This window comes from Geotrypetes seraphini, chromosome 5 (genome assembly GCF_902459505.1).
Source record: "Geotrypetes seraphini chromosome 5, aGeoSer1.1, whole genome shotgun sequence".
Classification (NCBI taxonomy): domain Eukaryota; kingdom Metazoa; phylum Chordata; class Amphibia; order Gymnophiona; family Dermophiidae; genus Geotrypetes; species Geotrypetes seraphini.
In genome coordinates this window covers 198,318,213-198,339,817 of record NC_047088.1, presented here as the reverse complement: position 1 = coordinate 198,339,817, position 21,605 = coordinate 198,318,213, and the positions used below count along the sequence as shown (strand labels likewise).

At 40.5% G+C, this 21,605-nt stretch overlaps 1 protein-coding gene across 2 annotated transcripts in view; it reads right to left on the bottom strand.

The window, feature by feature from the left end:
- Positions 1 to 21,605, bottom strand: part of OLA1 (Obg like ATPase 1) — a 488,867-nt gene that overhangs the window by 275,984 nt on the left and 191,278 nt on the right. The gene's annotated exons all lie outside the window — the stretch shown is intronic.

The following is a 21,605-nucleotide window of genomic DNA, read 5'->3' as shown; positions in this document are numbered from 1 at the left end:
ACAAGCCTGTTTGTTCATATAAGGGCAACTACCATCTTATTTCATTATTAGTCTATCTTTTTTATTTATTTTTCTATTAACTTCTTCACTCTGTGACCTTCTCTCCAATTGGTCATTAATTTATAATGTTATTTACTTATCTTTATAGCAAAAAAAACTCGGATATGGTGAATACCACTAATAATCACAAAAACACTTTCACCAAAAGGAAAAATGAAGGTATAGTAAATAAAGACACAAGAAGAAACCAATCTTAACGGAGGAAAAAGCCTCAGACAGGGGCCCGCCCACCTCCACAATGGTGGAATAGCGGTGTTCGGGCGATCACTTCACTGGCATAAAACCTCCTACTTTGATGGTCTTAGCAATGTGTTGAAAAATTGCTTTCAGAGTTGAGTGATATGGAAGAAGATAATAATAACTTAACTTTCTCCTTAAAGATCGGAACACCAACGATGGCCAGCGTTTCACTGTCAAGCTGCCTCAGGGTGTATCAAGCCCGATCACACTAGAAATATAAAACACTCAAATCAGGATAAATTTAAAAAACCGGTATGTATTATAACTACATACATCATGAAAACCGGCTACATACCTCTCATACGGACGCCGCTCGCGTCTCAAAAGATCCAAAGATGGCGGCATGACTAGCAAACCAGATTAAATCATACCGGTGTTATGACGTATGCATACGTCAACACCGGAAGTAACAAGCCGGCTAAACATGCCGGTAGTAATTGTTTCAAAATTGTCAATTCCTTCAAAAAATGAAAATATGAATAGGAGTAAATGATGCAGAAAAGGCAGTGTTCATTCTGGAATGGAAACCTACTGGAAATTCCAGAAAAATATTGTATTTTTCTTCTTATTAATCTTCTACTTCTATTGTTTTTTATTTTAATTTTATGATCTTTTCATATATATTTTTTTAAAAGGATTTTTCTTTATTTTGTGTATTTTCATTTTTATTTATTATATTTTTATATATACCTATATGTGTAGTAGAAACCAAATTTCAAAGACTAAACAGCTAAAAAACTTTTCTGCATCCGCCTTTTCTGCATCATTTACTCCTATTCATATTTTCATTTTTTGAAGGAATTGACAATTTTGAAACAATTACTACCGGCTTGTTTAGCCGGCTTGTTACTTCCGGTGTTGACGTATGCATACGTCATAACACCGGTATGATTTAATCTGGATTGCTAGTCATGCCGCCATCTTTGGATCTTTTGAGACGCGAGCGGCGTCCGTATGAGAGGTATGTAGCCGGTTTTCATGATGTATGTAGTTATAATACACACCGGTTTTTTTAAATTTATCCTGATTTGAGTGTTTTATATTTCTAGTGTGATCGGGCTTGATACACCCTGAGGCAGCTTGACAGTGAAACGCTGGCCATCGTTGGTGTTCCGATCTTTAAGGAGAAAGTTAAGTTATTATTATCTTCTTCCATATCACTCAACTCTGAAAGCAATTTTTCAACACATTGCTAAGACCATCAAAGTAGGAGGTTTTATGCCAGTGAAGTGATCGCCCGAACACCGCTATTCCACCATTGTGGAGGTGGGCGGGCCCCTGTCTGAGGCTTTTTCCTCCGTTAAGATTGGTTTCTGCTTGTGTCTTTATTTACTATACCTTCATTTTTCCTTTTGGTGAAAGTGTTTTTGTGATTTACTTATCTTTATACATACAAATAGCTGCTGAATGCATTTGCTTTGCCACTTAGGAGACAATTAGCTGACAATTCATCTCTCTCCCACAACGATTTCAAGGCTTATCTCCCTTTTGGCTCTCTGCTGCCCTCATATGAATGAGCAGGTTTGAATCTCCGATATTCATATACCTTCAAATAACTGTTGAATAGTATCAGCGGTCACAGTGATAACAGCAGTAGTTTTGTAATTCATGTATAGACACTTCTGCATTAATATTAATTAAAGTTATAGCCATCCATTATCATATTATAAAATGTCCATGAGGAGAAAAGGGCAGTGTAATGGTTACAGCAGTGGGCTTAGGACCAGGGGACCTAGGTTCAGGTCCCACTTCAGCTGTTTGTGGGGGGGTTTAAACTGTGAGCTCTCCAAGAACAGAAAAATATATATTGATCCTGAATGTATATGACTTCAATAGCTTTCAAGCTTGCCAGTTTCATATATATTCAGGTACTTGTAAATATTTTTTTGTACCTCAAGGGCTCTCAATTAAAAATATATTTTCGTCACAAAACCTGGGTCCCTAGGTTTTCAACCCCTTGCTCTAACCATTAGACTATTCCTCAACTCTATAGGGCGTTCTATTAAGAATGTAAAAAGATTTTAGCACCATGAATGTCCATAGCTCCTGAAGCTGTCATACAGCCCAGTATCCCTTGCTAGTTTTACTCTCAGAGGAGGGAGGGGACCAGCAACCACTAGGGCAGTCTCTCAAACTGTGTGCCAAGGTACAGTGGTGTGCCCCAAAGAGATTTTGGGTGTGCCATGAGAGATTCCAGAATTTTACTTTATTTTTTTTTAATTCCCTTCATAAGTATACACTAATATATAACATGTATGCCGCATACACAAGAGTCTGTCAATGTTTTGAGCATCTGTGTGCGTAAGGATACAAATGACCAGATGTAATTGGTCCTTGAAAACTAATGACAAGTAATTTTATTTTTATTTTTTATGGAGTAGCTATCTTAATTTGCGCAACAAGGCAATTAGGGCTTTGTTACTGTTTAGATCTTATCTTTGCAAACTTGGATTTTCAACTCTGACAAAAATTGAATTAAAAAAAGAGAACAATTGCAGATGATGGATGATGAAATGCATGCTTGCTCGTCAACTATCGAGCCACGTTTTGAGTTAAATTCCATTTAAAAACAAGCACATCCATCGCATTGATGAGCAATTCTATCTACTTTAGTTTCACTGTTGTTACAATTACCCATACATAGCTTAAAGAACTTTAAATAAATAACTTTTGGAATTCTGCCGCAAAAAACATTTGCTCCATTTAGTGTACCGTGAAAAACATTTGTTCCATTTAGAATGCTAGAGCTAAAAAAGTTTGAGAGACACTGCACTAGGGAATTAAGAAGGTGACTTGTCTTAATCCCTCCAGTAGACAGCTACTTTATCAAAGCACCTTTCTATAGCCTGGACACACCAACTACCAGATCTAAATACCATATATACACGAATATAGGTCAATCCGAATATAAATCGAGACCACCATTTTTCCCCCAAAAAAGGAGGAAAAATGGTTGACTTGAACATAAGTCGGGCAGCTTAATATTCAAGTGTCCTGCCCTGCCAGGTTCTGCACTCAGCCCCCCTGCCAAGATCTGCACCCAGCCCCCCTCCCTGCCAGGCTCTGAACACTGTTCCACCTTCCTTCCCTGTACCCTCTTCCCCCTAAAAAGAGCCAACCTCATCAGAGGTGTCACAATGGCTTGATTGTCCCGTACTCCCCTCGGCCCTCTAACCCAGCCAGCAGATTAACCCCTCCCCTTAACTTAAACCACCTTGGTAGGCCGGGACAGGAAGGATCTCTCCCATCTCCTGCCCCGGCTGACACTAATTACCACCCTCCCTCGCGTACCTGTTCCCTGGTGGTCCAGCGTGTATCCCGCACTGAAATCCTCCTTTGTAAAGATAGTAGCCAGTGGTGCACCCGGGCCAGCATGCAGGAGCGAGCTTTTCGTGCTGTCGGCTAATCCTGCACCGCTGCTTGATAGGCTGCCGCGAGAACCGCAAATCCCGTGAGAACTTGCGGCAGCTTATAAAGGAGTAGTGCAGGGCTGGCCAGCAGCACAAAAAGCTCGTTCCTGCGTGCCGGCCCGGGTGTGCCGCTGGCTACTACATTTACAATCTTCGGGAGGATTTCAGCATGGGATACACGCTGGACCACCAGGAAACAGGTACATCAGGGAGGGAGGGTAAATGTCTGTAAATGTTCTGATAGAGAATTCTACTGCAATGATCCTATAGGGGTTTTCAAAGACAGCTGGACTACAGGAACCTGGAACAAACTATTCTCAACATCAAATGGAGACTACCATACAGAAAACTCACATTTTTACAAGCATATTCATAACAATGTATACATATAGGTAGACAAGTTAAAATAATAATTTGCTGAACAAGATGTTAATACAAAGCAAACTCAGATTCAGTTGTAAAAGTTCAGATTAAAAATCTAATATGAAAAAATACAAAAAAGTCTACATTTTTTCAAAAATATGGCACAAAGTTCTAGGAAAGAAATAAGGACATGATGAACCACAACAATGGGGTTTCCATGGAAAAAAAAGGGTTTATAAAGGAAAACTGTCTGAAATCAACTGGCAAACCTCTTCCTCGCTTCTGTCTACTTTATCTCTGTGGTTTTGACTGTGATTAGATAATGAACCACTCAAACACACAATTTACACAGCAGCTAATTTCATCGGACTGATTTGAGGGTATGATTTTTAGGGGGCCATCAAAGAAGCAGATGAAGGTGCATTTGTCATTTATGAATGACAACCATTCACACTGTCTGAACAAAATGGTGCTGGCCCTTATTAGAAACACATGCTATTATCACATATTTAAAGTGCAGTTGAAGCCGTAATTTCAAATTGCCAACTAAAACATAAGAGTAAAATAACCAGATATTATGGAAGCATGTGTGCTGACTCTGTGCCCTTCTGAAGGCCTAGTATGGCAACATAATTCACTTGGATTTTGCTCTTAAAATTTCCAGATTAAAAACAAGCAAAAAAAAAATGAATGAAAATTTTTTACTCAAAGAGAGGAAATATCATAACGTAATTATATAGCACACCTTAATCTATCTGTAATATACCATTGAAAAATATCAGAAATAGACAATAACATGTTGTCCTCAGATCACAATCCAAAACCCCACCAACGGGAAACATCTGGATTATGCCGAGGGCCTTCAGAAACAAAAATTTTCTGGTACATCTCTACTAAAGACCAGCTTCCAAGTTTTTTTTAATATGCACAGAGCACTTAAAGCTTTGCTTAAGTGAGCTTAAATCATGGAGGTGAGTATCAGTTTCTTGGGAATAACCTCATTGTTTAAGGTTTTCACCCGGATATATCCCACAGATGATGTGCATAAAAGTACACTGTGTGTCTTACCCAAAAACTTCATTTTTAATCAGCACCATATTTCATTTTTACAAAAAAGTGCCCTATGCAATAAAAACTTTTAAAACATTCAGCTAAGGCACCTTTGATTACTTGGAAAGCTGCTATCATCTCCAGATAAATTTAAGCAACGTTTTAAATAGATGGTTGCTACTTTCTTCTATTTACAATTGGAAAACATAATGGCTGAAGTGCCCATCCTATCTGGAGAAAAAAAACCAGACAATAGTGAGAAGTGAAGGAATGAACTGAGGACAGGTGGCAACTGTACAGAATTCCTCAGTAATGTAACTATAAGGAAAACAACAAAAGCTGCCAGAACTCGAACTTAGGGTCTGGGACACGATATCCCCGTGCCAGGCCAGTCTGAGTAAAGAAGAACGAGAGGGAGGCAATCAGCCAAGTGAAAATCATTCCCATGAATATAAGATATCCAAACTGAGTTGAATCAAAAGAAAAGGTTGGAATAAAATCACTGTGGCTCCAACCTGCGTAACAAGGAGGACAAAAAACAACTTATAGGACAAAACATATAAAGCTAGGGTCCTCGTAGGGAAAAACAAGGTGCAGGAAACAACACAGACAGAAGAACTGGCTGAGCGAAATGAAAATAGTAGAAAGTACTGCGGACATGAACACAGAATCACCTTGGCTTGATGAAAGACTGATAAGGTTGAAACTGCTAGCAGGGCATGAACACTCACCGATCTCCCTGGTAGAGGTGAGAGACATAAAGAAAACCATTTTCCAGGGAATAAACTCAAGTGGAGATGACGCCATTGATACAAATGGTAGCATCAAAAACCAGGAAAGAACCACAGGAATAGGCCAGACGACAGAAGAAGGAATGAGGTGTGGTTACACACATGAAAAAACTCCTGTCATGAGCCTGGGAAGCAGAGAAGAAATCAGAAAGAGGTTCCTCCTTGACAGATCAAGGGACAAAATGTAATAGTATTAAAAAAGAAGTGTGAGAGCTAGAGACTTGAGACTAGAATCAAACAAAGAAAAAATACCACCGGTTAGGAAGGTAGAAACAGGAAGAGAAAAAGACACCAGGAAAGAAAACAAAACCACTTTTGATATCAACAAGGGCGAGTGGCTGTTGTCCTGGCAGAATCAACAAACGGTCTGAAAAAGATGTAAATGAAATGGACGCAGCCCCAAAGAAAAAAACAATGAAGATTGGAAGAAATCAAAGAGTCCTAAGACGGAGTGAACCGAGCAGGAAAATGAGAAGAAGAAAAGGTTCCAAAATTTGAGTGGACGAAGAAGGGAGAACCCATGTTGACTGGGTCATCATGCATCATGGTAATAACAGCTCTTGTGAGCTTGATGAAAAAGCCCAACAGGAGAAGAAGCAAAGGGAATGCATATACAAATATGCTTGCCCAATCCAGGAGAAAAAGAACCACTGCCATACGAAGAAAAATCCTGGAGTAAAAGGATTAAAGAATCCTGCTGAAATGGGCTGCTAGAAAATTCAGCTCCCCATGAATAGCAGCAAGAGCAGATGGCCAATCGTCTCCAAGATCACAAAAACAGGGCCTCCTGATGTAACAGGAGAGAGCCCTAGACTCCTTGCTCAATTACATGTAGTGCAAAACCCCTGAATTGACTGTGCAAGGAAGGAGAACTTGAGGACAGAGTAGATGATAAAAATCATGAGGTCCTAAAAATAGAAAAAATTTGGAAAAAATGGGAAAAATCCGATGCCAGGCAGCCGAAAGACCTTGAGGCTGTAAAATGCCCATAAGAAACCCCTAGGAGGAAATTATATGCAGCAAGCATGAAGATCATAAAAGGAGGTAACAAATAAAAAAGGGAACCTCCGTAGAGACTAGAGGAGGTCAAAGATATACAAGTTTTGAGAGACAAACCCTCGCCTGGTACCACTGGAAAACAAAAGACCACTGAGGAGTACAAGAATGTAGGCCGACCCGTGGTATAACAGAGACAGGAGAATGCCTGTTGTTCAAAAGGAACAACATGGGAAAGATTGAAAACAAGCTGAAAAAGAAACACTCTCAGGAGACTTGGGAGTTCTGATCGACAAGTCCATGAAGCCATCTGCATAATGTGCTGTGGCGGCGAAAAGGGCGAAAAGAATGCTAGGAATGATCAAGAAGGGGATCACGAATAGATTAGAGAAGGTTATCATGAACATAAGAACATAAGAACATAAGCAATGCCTCTGCTGGGTCAGACCTGAGGTCCATCTTGCCCAGCAGTCCGCTCACGCGGCGGCCCAACAGGTCCAGGACCTGAGTAGTAATCCTCTATTTATACCCTTCTATTCCCTTTTCCAGCAGGAAAATGTCCAATCCTCTCTTAAATCCCAGAACTGTATTCTGCCCTATAACGTCCTCTGGAAACGCATTCCAAGTGTCCACCACACGTTGGGTAAAGAAGAACTTCCTGGCATTTGTATTGAATCTGTCCCCTTTCAACTTTTCCGAATGCCCTCTTGTTCTTTTATTTTTTGAAAGTTTGAAGAATCTGTCCCTCTCTACTCTCTCTATGCCCCTCATGATCTTATAAGTCTCTATCATATCCCCTCTAAGTCTCCTCTTTTCCAGGGAAAAGAGACCCAGTTTCTCCAATCTCTCAGCGAATGAAAGGTTTTCCATCCCTTTTATCAGACGTGTCGCTCTTCTCTGAACTCTCTCGAGTAACATCATGCCGCTGTACCAGGCCATGGTGCGCTCTCACCTGGAGTACTGCGTCCAGCACTGGTTGCCGTACATGAAGAAGGACACGGTACTACTCAAATGGGTCCAGAGAAGAGTGACTAAAATGGCTAAGGGGATGGAGGAGTTGCTGTACAGTGAGAGATTGGAGAAGCTGGGCCTCTTCTCCCTTGAAAAGAAGAGACTGAGAGGGGACATGATCGAAACATTCAAGATACTGAAGGGAATAGACTTAGTAGAGAAAGACAGACTGTTCACCCTCTCCAAGGTAGGGAGAATGATAGGACACTCTCTAAGGTTGAAAGGGGATAGATTCCGTACAAACGTAAGGAAATTCTTCTTCACCCAGAGAGTGGTAGAAAATTGGAACGCTCTTCTGGAGTCTGTTATAGGGGAAAACACCCTCCAGGGTTTCAAGACAAAGTTGGACAAGTTCATGCTAAACTGGTGAGACCAGTCTCATTTGGAGCACTGGTCTTGACCTTGGGGCCACCGCATGAGCGGACTGCAAGGCAGGATGGACCACTGGTCTGACCCAGCAGCGGCAATTCTTATGTTCTTATTGTAATTAATTGGCTTTAACAATCAATTATTAAAATTAATTGGCACTAAAACTGAGCACCTAAATCCCCAAAAAGTGGCATGGCCAAGGAGGGTTGTTCCAAATATATGAGTGCAGTGTTAGAGAAATAGTGCCATTTACACACCAAAATGCCTGACTATGTCGCCAGCATTTATATTAGATTTCAGCTTGCATAAATTATGGCATTCAACTTTAGAAATCTGTTTTAAGCACTATTCTGTAAAAAAAAAAAAAAAAAAAAAAAAAAACGCTCATCGCAGAGCACCCTTTATAGAATTGTGCTTAGTGCTGATTTTTTCCAAAGCCAATTTTTTAGCACCATTTATAGAATTAGCACCTAAGTGTCACCACTGTGCAAATAACTAAGGGGTCCTTTTATCAAGGCACGGTAGGGGTTTAACGTGCGGAATACCGTGCGTTAAACCGCCTGCCGCGCTAGTCGCTAACACCTCCATTGATAAGGCGTTAGTATTTTGGCTTGCCGCGGGGGTTAGTGTAACCCCGGTAGCGCACCATGATAAAAGGAGCCCTAAGACTTTCTTTTCAAGTTTTAAGTTTATTTAAAATTTCTTATATCGCCTAAATCAGACTTCTAGGCGGTGTACAGAATCTATGAATGCTGGCTGTGTAGCATCCCACCAGGAATCAAATATAAGGTCCCTCCAATATGGCATTGAGCCATCGACCTGTCTTGAATGAAAACAGACAAGCAGTACCTCTTGGAATTTGTTAAGTACAATAACAATAGTTCACACATTATTTTTTATTATTGTTATTTTCAAATTTAATCCAAATAGGATACAGAATATGGAAAGCTAAAGGAAATAATACAAAATACATTGGGAAATTTACTGTATTTCCTCATGTATAGGCCGCGGCCTATACATGGGTTTTACAAATCTGTGCAGTGGGTATGGCTTGCTTAAATGGGGTGGCTTATCTAAAGACATTAAAACTCGCTGTTAGATAAACCACCCCATTAGAGGCTGCTTATCTTGAACTTTAAAAAAAAAAAATCATCCCCCTTAAATACCTGAGCAAACTGGACACCGGTGGAAGGTGCGGACATTTGGAGTCAGGTTTGGCCAAGTTGGTGACTTAGAGTCAGGTTGGTGCCAGCCATGGAGCTTAGGCCCAGGTCCCTCCGCTTGTGCCAAAGACATCTCCGCTGGCAGGCGCTGCCTCCTCCAATCACACTGTACAGGGCAGGAACGATGTTTGCGATCTCTTGCGATCTCAAGCCTCACCCCGTCCTGCTCCATGAATGGCTGCCATCGTGAGAACTGACAGCAGCCAATCAGGAAGCAGTGCGGGGCGAGGATTGAGATCGCAAACATCACTCCTGCCCTGCACAGCGTGACTGGAGGAAGCAGCCGCCCAGGAGGTATTTACTGGCAGGGAGGGCAGTGAGGGAAGTATTTAAGGGGGGGATGATGTATAGGCCGCCCATTGTATAGGCCAATATAGGTTTAAAACTCTTAGATAAGCCGCGGCTAGTAACATGGGGAGGCTTATCTAAGAATTTTTAAACCTACATCAGCATTTCCTGTGGCCTATACATGGGGGCGGCCTATACAAGGGGAAATACGATAGATCAATAAGTCTAACATATTATAAAATTTAGCTATTCTGAAAAAATTTTGTTAAAAATCCAATATTGCGTTCTGAAAATTCAGCATTGTTGAAAACAAAGGCTAGTCCTAAGTATGTGGAAATGAATGCATTGACCTTTTCATGTGCAGGAGTAAAACTGTGGAGTCAAATTCGGAAACGTGGGGATAGGATTTCATTCAGGAAATTACTGAAAATGCGATTATTTTTTGATGCATTTCTTTGAGCATTTGACCTATTACAAGGATTGAATCTTTCTGCTTTTTCTTTTATCTGTTCTGACCTGTTTCAATATTTTATGTATGTAACTTTATTGTAAACCGTTTTGGAATAAAACAATATAGAAATTTTTTAAATAAATAAATAAATAATTACTGAATACTCCTTTTTAAATCAGTCCTTGTTTTGATTTTCATGCAAGTTAAGATATTGTTCTTATTGCAATGGGTCAAAAAATATAAAATTTTTATTCTGAAACTTCAATATACATTTATAAGGAAACTTCAAAAAAAAATGTGTGGCTCCCAGAGTTATAACTCTTGATTTTAACGCCAGAAATGCCTTCCGTCTCAACTGTGCTTTATCATTTTCATTCAAACAAAACAGTGGACCTAGTTTATATTAAGGGCTCGTTTTACAAAGCCACGGTAGCAGTTTTAGCACACGCTTAGCATGCGCTAAAATGCTGCACGCATTAGCAGCTACCACCTCCTCTTGAGCAAGCAGTAGTTTTTTGGGTAGCGTGCACTAATCCGGTGCGTGCGCTAAAAATGCTAGCGCACCTTTGTAAAAGGAGCCCTAAATCTTGAGAATCTTCCCAAAATCTAGTTAAATCAAATTCCGTTGTTACCAACTGGTTCACCCCTAGCTCAGAGGGAATCTTCATTTTTTTGAGGAATATAACAATTTGAAATGGGTAAAGTATCAGAATTTTGTAACCCTAAAATTTCCTTAAAGTATTTCCTTAATAAGATTTCAGCTTTAAGTAAATGAGTCTTGGGAAAATTAACAAAATGCAGTTTTTTTTGACCATGCAATATTTTTATGGGGTCCTTTTACTAAGGCGCGCTAAATGCTAACGTATCCATAGAATATAATGGGTGCGTTAGTATTTTGCACACGCTAAATTGGCTAGCGTGTCTTAGTAAAAGAGGGGGGTATATGAATCTTTAACAACTTAAATTGAAACAGCTTGCAAGGTGATAACCTGCATTTCAGTTAAAGATAAACATTTATCCAAAATCTTTAAGTTAGTCCACAATATCCAATTTCTCAACTACTTCCTGTGGATGCATTATTTAAAAAAATAATAATACAGATAGTCTTCTAATACTCCCAAACATTTTCTACCACATAGTATTGCAATCTTATTGCCAGAATGCTGGCAAAAATGCAGCACTGCTTACGTGCTACACCTATGTCAAGATCTCATGACTGTATGTTATGTATTCATCTGAACAGAACCACTACACTTAGTTGCAGGCTATCATCAACCAATTCATTCTCTTGCTAAAATCAAGTCATCCAATTACTCCTTGACTAATCAAGGCTGTTTTGGCTTTTTCTTTTTTCAAAGGTACTCAACAGCATAAACAGTTCACTTACAAGAAATGGAAAGGGGCTAATCAGCAGAATTATTGTTTTGCTGCTATAATTTGCAGTATTTAAATTTAGGTGCTGATTGGACTGAAAGTTTTATAATATTGCATATGAAACTAGTTTAATAGAAATATGAAGCCATCTAAGCAAATTTGTCTTGCTGCAGACAGAACAGACTTCTTAATAAATGTACAGCACAAATGATTAACTGCTTCAAAAATACTGTATCTTCTATCATAAGGAATAGAAGCACAGCAATAATTCCAACACATCGTTTTGAAAAATAGTGCACATTACAGGAAACTCTTTAGTGCTATTGTACAGTACACATATTTTAATAGATTAATGTGATTATTACAATAACTTTTATTGCTTTTGATTACTTTGTATAGCGCCTTGGTTTGAATTTTGGTTTAAGAAAAGTGGTATATAAGCATATCATAACAGTCTGTGTCTCCACATATTTCTAGATTTAATTACCCCAGTGTCTATATTAAAAGCTGCTATATAAAAGCTGGGACATTACGCTGTGTTGCCATTATGAAGAAAGCAAATTCTGAATTCTATAAGCCAATGCTATAAGGGCCTTTTTTCTAAGCTGCAGTAAGCGCTAAAGTGCTTACAGCAGCTTATAATGGCTCACCACAGGACACGTTCAGGCGACCTGTGATATTGCAAATCTTTCTTAAAACCAGCTACGCTATTCGCTCTTACCATAACCTCTGACAAAACGTTCCAGAGCTTAACTATTCTCTAAGTCAGGGGTAGGCAATTCCGGTCCTCAAGAGCCGGTGTCAGGTCAGGTTTTCAGGATAGCCACAATAAATATGAATGAGATAGATTTGCATCTCAAGGAGGCAGTGCATGCAAATCCATCTCATACATATTCACTGTGGAAATCCTGAAAACCTGACCTGGCTCCGGCTCTCGAGAACCGGAATTGCCTACCCCTGCTCTAAGTGAAAAAGTATTTCCTCCTATTGGTTTTAAAAGTATTTCATTATAAATTCAAGTGTTCCCTAGTCTTTGTAATTTTTGACAGAGAAAAAAAAAATTGATCCACTTGTACCCATTCTACTCCACTCAGGATTTTATAGACTTCAGTCATGTCTCTCCTCAGAAATCTTCTTTTCCATGCTGAACAGCCCTAACCTTTTGTCTTTCCTCATATGAGAGTTCCATCCCCTTTATCATGTTGGTCGCTCTTCTTTGAACCTTTTTTAGTGCCGCTATATCTTTCTTGAGATAAGGAGACCAGAAATGAACGCAATACTCCAGGTGAGATCACACCATGGAGCGATACAGAGGCATTATACCATTCTTAATCTTGTTCCACAAATTGGGCAGAAGGTTTCATCATATTGTCTACAATGACACCCAGATCCTTTTCTTAGGTGTTAACCCCCAAGGAGGACCCTAGCATCCGGTAACTTTGATTTGGGTTATTCTTCCCAATGTGCATCACTTCGCATTTTTCCACATTAAATTTCATCTGCCCCTTGGATGCTCAGTCTTCCAATTTCCTAAGGTCTGCCTGCAATTTCTCACAATCTGCAAGCATTTTAACAACTTTGAACAGTTTAGTGTCATCTGCAAATTTAATCACCTCACTCGTTGTTCCAACTTCCAGATCATTTATAAATAAGATAAATAGCACCAGTCCTAGTACAGATCCCTGTGGCATTTCATTATTTACTCTCCTCCATTGAGAAAAATGATCATTTAACCCTACCCTCTGTTTTCTATCCAATAACCAATTCCTAATCCACAACTGAACTTTGCCACCTATCTAGGGTTACCATATGGCTCCAGAAAAAGGAGGACAGATTGAGACATCCGGGTTTTACTTCTACTGAAAGCAATGGAAGTAAGGAGGACAGATAGAGACATCTGGGCTTTACTTCTATTGAAACAAATGGAAGTAAAACCTCGATGTCTCAGTCGTCCATCTTTTTCCTGGAGCCATATGGTAACCCTACACCTATCCCATGACTCTAATTTTCTCAGGAGCCTTTCATGAGGAACTTTATCAAATGCTCTCTGAAAATCTTGTTACACTACATCAATCGGCTCACCTTTATCTACATGTTTCTTCAGACCTTCAAAAAAGTCAAGCAAATTAGTGAGGCAAGATCTCGCTCGGCTGAACCCATGTGGACTCTGTCTCATTAAATCATGTTTGTCTAAGTTTTCCACAATTTTATTTTTTATAATTGTTTCTACCATTTTGCCCAGCACTGAAGTAATTTTCCAGATCTCTCCTGGAACCCTTTTAAAAAATTCACATAGCATTGGTCACCCTCCAATCTTCAGGTATTTTTGTATTTACATTTCCCCCTCCCCATTCGCGGTTCCTGCACTCGCGGTTTCATATAACCATAATTTTTTTCTGGGGAGGGGGAAAATAAAAAAACCAGTCTTAATGTAAAAAAAAAATCCATCTTTTTTTCCTCCCTGCCGCTTTCCCGGCCTTACCTAGTGGTCTAGAGGGCTTTCGGGGCAGGAGCGATCTTCCTACGCTCCTGCTCCGTGCAGATCGCCATGAAGAAATGGCTGCTGGGAGTTCCCGTAGTCTCTCGAGACTACGTCGGGAACACCCTACAGCCATTTCCTGATAGCGATCTGCACGGGGCAGGAGCTTAGGAAGATCGCTCCTGCCCCGAAAGCCCTCTAGACCACCAGGTAAGGCCGGGAAGGCAGCAGGGAGGTAGGGGTGGGTCAGAGCCAGATAATCGTGGTTTTTCGGCATTCACGGTCCAACTCTGCCCGTATCCCCTGCGAATGACGAGGGAGAAGTGTATTTATACACCACCTTTCCCAAGGCGGGTCACAATAGAGTACATACACAAGTACAAACACATACATTACAACAAATAGAACATCAATAAAACATAATAATAATGTAAAGCCTCCTAAAATTACAAAGAGGCTACCAGTACCTCACATCAAAAAACTATAGATCAAGTCCTATATTTCATCTTACAAAAGAGGTGTTTCTTCAACATTTTCTTAAAACTACTCAAACTTCTTTGCTGTCATAAATATCCTGGAAGCTTATTCCACTCCTGAGGACCCACACACAAAAACATGCTAGCTCTAGACACAGCTAGCCACAGCTGTTTCACTGTAGGTCATTGTGAGTCACCAAGCGCAACATGCGCTGTGGTTAATATGACAGAATGCTACCCATCAAATGCTTCGGTGCCTTATTGTGTATAAAGAGATGCACCATGAACAATAATTTATAAAGGATTCGATGTTCTAATTTTAAGCAATACAAAGATTGGTTAAAAGGTACTACAGACGATTTTAGTGATTTAGGACAGCAATTTCATGTTTGAGTTCTTTTAGTATCCTGGGATGTATACCATCTGGTCCAGGTGATTTATCACTTTTTAACTTGTCGATTTGGCTTGGTACATCTTCCAGATTCATGGAGTGTTCAGTTCCTCTGCATCATCACCCTTGAAAACCATTTCCAGTTCAGGTAAATTTCTTGCATCTTCTTCCGTAAAGACTGAAGCAAAGAATTCATTCAGTCTCTCCGCTATGACCTTATCCTCCCTGAGCGCCCCTTATGCTCCTTCATCATCCAACAGTCCCACGGATTCCCTCACAGGTTTTCTGCTTCTGATGTACCTAAAAAAATTGTTATGAGTTTTTGTCTCTTTTGCAAATTTTGCTTCATATTCTTTCTTAGCTTTCATTATCAATGTTTTGCATTTAACTTGCCAGTGCTTGTGTCTCTTCTTATTTTCTTTATTCAGATCCTTTTTCCATTCTTTAAAGGATTCTTTTGCCTCTAATAGCCTCTTTCGCTTCACCTTTTAACCATGCCGGCTCTCATTTCCTCTTCTTTCCACCTTTCATGATACGTGGAATACATCTGGTCTGGGCTTCCAACAGTGGTATTTTTAAACAACATCCATGCATGGTTTACAGTCTTAACCTTTGCAACTGAACCTTTTAGCTTCTTTTTAACCATTTTCCTCATTTTATCTTAGTCACCCTTTTGAAAATTAAATGCCTCTATAGTAGATTTCTTTTGCAACATCACTCCTGGTAACAGCTCAAATTTGATCATGTTATAATCACTGTTTCCAGTGGACCCAACACGGTTAACTCCTGTACTATGCCTTGCATTCCACTAAGGACCAAATCTAAAATAGCTCCCTCTCTTGTCAGTTCTTGGACCAGTTGCTCCAAGAAGCAGTCATTTATGATGTCTAAGAATTTTACCTTCCTAGCACTCCCCAATGTAACATTTAACCAGTCAATGTTGGGGTAATTGAAATCATACTTTATTCTGGAGAATGAGTCAATTTACAATACCATTTATCTTTTTCTAACTCAGATATAAACTACCTTTTACAGCTAGATCCCCTAGCCCAGTAACACTAAACTTTCAGTCACAAGCACACATCCACATACAGAACCAGCAATAATAATATTGGGAGTAAAAAGACCTCAAATCTACTTCATGGGCAAACAAAACTCCCAATAATTCTTTTCAAAACTTTTCTGATTCTGCCTAAGTGCCTAAGCCTAAGGATCATTTAAAGCTGTGATGTTCTCAAAGTTCAAAAATGTATACAATAGCACTTCATAGGTTATCCGCTGCACCACCAAGCAACAGTAACGGATATTAAGGTTCACATAGCTGCTGTAATGATGTGCCATGCTCCATCGGTCATTCAATGGTTCTTTCCCACGGTGTCTTTTTTCAAGCCACAAGCCAATTCTTCAGAAACACTTGCAGAAAACCTACAAGGTCATCCTCGTTTCGCCCCTTTGGCTTCATCAGGAATCCTCAAATTCAAAAAATGGCTATACCAGCAGATCCACAAACTGAATGACTCTGTGTTCCTGAATCACCAGGCAGAAGTACTTCCTGATTTTGCTAAGCCCCTCCCATTCATCCATAGTTAGCCAGTCGTGCATTTGTCATGCAGCAGTCTCTCAGTTCACTACTCAAATTAAGCTTAAAGAGACACTAACCACCTTATATGGGTATTCAAACCCTATGGGTAATTAATTTGTATCTCTCACACTTGCTACACAGCAATTCTTCAGTCAGTCATTCAAATCTTATTTATAACCTGCTTAAATAGACACTAACTTTCTGAGATGTATCTGGTTTCTTATATTGCAACAGTCACTCTCTTGGGTTGTACAATGCTCTCCTATAAGCCTTTTTTACCATGGATTCCGGATATCCTCACTGTAAAAACTTTTCACTTCTCCCATATATACCACACTTATGCTATGCCTTCCAGTCCACCCTGGCCCATCTATACAACCCACATTCTCACCCTCCTAGCCAGTCCTCAATAATCCCTCTTCCTTACCTAACCTTGCACACCATACATTTTTTTTCTCTCAGACCAATTCCACTTCTTTCTCCCTACCTTAATGTTTCTTCTTCCTCTCATTTTATTCTGTTTTTCCCTCACTTCTTTCTCCTAATGCAGTTTGAATTTTGTTTTGGGGTAATATGCTTAATATCCCCCCCTCCATACTTACTCCACTCCCCATTTTATATTTTTCTGCTCTCTACTTCTTCCTGACCTGACTTGCTTTGCCATCTACTAATTCCTCCCCCATTAGGTTCTCTCTCACTCTACCTTGCACAGTATTCCTCCTCTGCAGGCTAGGTTCTCCCATCCCTCATACTTCCTAAGCAGATTCATTGCACATTTCAACATTTTTATCCATACTCTTCCTGGCAAGGATCATATTCCTATTCCCTCTTCCCAGAGCCCTAGACACCACTCATATCTAGAACTCACAGATTGAAATACAATAGCAGTTCAACATCCAGAAAGGCCCTATGAGCTGCTCCACCACCTACATGAACAAAACATGGAAGCTCAGAAATCAGTTGCTTCACAGTCCAAAGGCCACATTTGCAAATAGTGCTTCCTGTCCTCAGAATGAAAATCCCAAAGATCACATGCTGGGCAGGAAATCTGATAACCCAAAGGCATGTATTCTTATCAACCCACTGTGTGCCAGCTCACCTGCTAAAGCTAGAGTAGTCACAGAGTAAGTGGTTGGCTTGGGGAGTTGAGTTAGCACTGCCTCTAGTACCTTCTGGAAAAATTGAAATTGGCACCTCATTTGGCATGATGCCCCCCTCCTATATCAGTGGTAGCTCCATCGCAACATCCCTCTTCTCTCTGTTTTTGTCAAACATCCCCTTCTTTCTCTCGTAGCACCATTATCCCCCATCTTCCTTCTTTCCATGGTCCACATTATATGGAAGGATATGGAGGATGGCACACCACTATAGCAGAACTCCCTCATTCATGGCGCCCTGCACAGCCATTAGATCAGAGACCCCAAAAGCTAGCCTATAGCGCAGCTAGCTTTTGGGGTCTGTGACCTGTATAGGATGGGAGTAGGAATGGAAAACAAGGGCTTAGTAGTTGAGCCAAAAGGAAAAGCAAACCAAGAACCCTATACCTTTTTCCAAACTCTACCCATCTCTCCTGTAATCTCTTTCTGCTGCTGCCAAACCTGCCATGCTATTTATTTGGGACCATACAGCATAATGAACTCACTTAGTCTCATAAGATGTAACAAGGGAATGACTATTATTGTTATGAAAAAAGGGAGATGATGTTACTCTATATTCCCCTTTCAATCTGAAGCTCAATCATAGCTCTCTGCATTTCAGAGCTGCCAAAATGAAGTAATTTTAAAGTTTTTTTTCAAGACTATGTCATCAAATACTGGCATACTCCCCTTCTGCTCTTTCATGTCCTGCCAATAAAATAACATATTAATTCTGGTGACTACTGGGCTAGAAGAGAAGGACAAAATATAGCTATTGCCTACCCTTGATCCAGCCTAGCTGGCACAGAAATCTTTACTAAAAACAAACAATTTTCCAACCTTTGTGTATATAGTTTAAATTCAAACCTCTGTCTGCCCTCAAATTCCATATTTTAAAAATTTTCTTCCAGTCTTACATTCAGGTTTTATTTCCATTGCTTTAAACGGAAGTAAAACCCAGATATCTCAATCTGTCCTCCTTACTTTCATTGCTTTCAATGAAAGTAAAAATCAAATGTCTCAATCTGTCCTCCCGGAGCCATATGTTAACCCTATCCATGTATATTTGTCTCTTCATGGCTTCTTTCTACAGCTTCTCTCATCTCACTTTCTTCTAGCCTCCACCTTCATGTGAATTCTCTCCGCTGTGACCTTTCCTTCAGGCTTTTTTCCCAGTCCCATACAGCTACTTTTTCCATTTCTTCCTGTCTGCAGCTTATGTCCCCTCTGCCTCTTCTTTATCCTCTCCCCCGGATCATGTCTCCTTTTTCTAGCAGCCTTACCTTCCCCCCAGAGAGCCCACACTCTCTTCCTGAATTCTTCTCACCCTCACTTTCTGTTTGTACTCCACCCCCACAGTTCTACTAGTCAGTGATTGTCGCTAAACAGGTTTAGCAACGATCGTTGATAACTGACCCGATGCACTAAACGGCCCACTGCGTGTTTTTCCCCTTGATCGCTCATTTTCCAGTCCGATCCAACCCATGCAAATTAGTAAAACCCCATGCAAAATAGCCAAGCGATTGATGCACTAACATCGCTTGGCTATTTAGCACTGGGTTTTACCGATCCTAAAACCTGATTGCTCTAGGCCTGTCGGTAACTGTGTTACTGACAGGTCTGCCTGGGTTTTTTTCAGCTTTTTTATTCAATGGCACAGATGTTTTGCATGTATTACAAATTCAAAATATCTGCCCCATTAAAAAAAGAAAATTAAAAAACCCCGCTGACGCCCCCTACCCCCACCAATCCAACCCAAAACAAATGGAAGGAGCCTGCCTGCAATTTTTCACAATCTGCATACACACCACTGGGGAAATTAAAAGGTAGGGCACATGGGGGGTGGATGGCAGAGGACACAGCTAATCTCCTGATGTTCAGGACCCAGATGCTGGCCCACCAATTAAGTGAGTCAGAACCAGAACTTGTGTGATTACATCAAGATTATTTCTTAAATCCACTCAATACCCTCTTTCACATGGAGGGGAAAATGGCAGACGCGAAATCACAGGGCTCAATGGTCCATGGAGCTCAACTAACTAGGACGTTAAAAACAATCAACATTCGAGGGGGGGAAGGGCAGGGTTCAGAGTGGCCTGATGGCAGAAACATGAAAAACTGCCAAAAATACACAAAAGTCAGATAAAATACTGGAATATGATTTAGAAAAATGAACTATAAAGAAAATAAGTATGGGAAGGCACAAAAAGCAGTTATTTACCATAACAGGTGTTATCCATGGACAGCAGACAGATATTCTCACTGATGGGTGACGGCATCAATGGAGCCCCGGTACGGACACTTCAAGAACTTGAAAAAGCTCTTGACGCCCGCACCACGCATGAATGAGTGCCTTCCCGCCCAACGTAGGCGCGCGGTCCCTCAGTTAAAATAAGCCAGCTAAGAAGCCAACCCGGGGAGGTGGGTGGGTTGTGAGAATATCTGCCTGCTATCCCTGGATAACACCTGTTATGGTAAGTAACTGTGCTTTATCCCAGGACAAGCAGGCAGCATATTCTCACTGATGGGTGACCTCCAAGCTAACAGAGATGGGATGGTGGGAAAGTTGGCCAAAGAAATACAATTGGAAAACATAATGGCCGAAGTGCCCATCCCGTCTGGAGAAAAAACCGGACAATAGTGAGAAGTGAAGGAATGAACTGAGGACCAGGTGGCAGCTGTATAGAATTCCTCAGTAATTTAACTATAAGGAAAACAACAAAAGCTGCCAGAACTCGAACTTAGGGTCTGGGACACGATATCCCTGTGCCAGGCCAGTCTGAGTAAATAAGAACGAGAGGGAGGTAATCAGCCAAATGAAAATCGTTCCCATGAATATAGGATATCCAAACTGAGTTGAATCAAAAGAAAAGGTTGGAATAAAATCACTGTGGCTCCAACCTGTGTAACAAGGAGGACAAAAAAACCCTTATAAGACAAAACATATAAAGCCAAGATCCTCGTAGAGAAAACTGAGGTGCAGGAAACAACACAGACATAAGAACTTGTTGAGCAAAATGAAAATAGTAGAAGGCACTGTGGACATCAACACAGAAGCACCTTGGTTTGTTGAAAGACTGATAAGGATGAAACTGCTAGCGGGGCATGACACTCACCGATCCCCCTGGAAGAGATGAGAGACATAAGGAAAAACCATTTTTCAGGTAATAAACTCAAGTGGAGATGACGCCATTGATAAAAATGGTAGTATCAACAACCAGGAAAGAACCACAGGAATAGTTCAGATGACAGAAGAAGGAATGAGGTGTGGTTACACACATGAAAAAAACCCTGTCATGAGCCTGGGAACCAGAGAAGAAATCAAAAAGAGGTTACTCCTCGACAGATCAAGGGAAAAAATGTAATAGCATTAAAAAGAAGTCTGAAAGCTAGAGACTTGAGACTAGAATCAAACAAAGAAAAAATACCACCGGTTAGGAAGGTAGAAACAGGCAGGGAAAGACAACAGGAAAGAAAACAAAACCACTTTTGATATCAACAAGGGCGAGTGGCTGTTGTTCTGGCAGAAATCAACAAACTGGCTGAAAAAGATGTAAATGAAACGGACGCAGCCTCAAAGAAAAACAATGAAGATTGGAAGAAATCAAAGAGTCCTGAGTCGGAGTGAACCGAGCAGGAAAATAAGAAGTAGAAAGGGCTCCTAAAATTTGAGCGGAAGAAGAAGGGAGAATTCATGTTGACTGGGTCACCATGCATCATGGTGATAATAGCTCTCATGAGCTTGATGAAAAAGCCCAACCGGAGAAGAAGGGAAGGGAATGCATATAAAAATATGCTCGCCCAATCCAGGAGAAAAAGAACCGTTGCCATAAGAAGAAAAATCCTGGAGTAAAAGGATTAAAGAATCCTGCTGAAATTGGCTGCTAGAAAATTCAGCTTCCCATGAATAGCAGC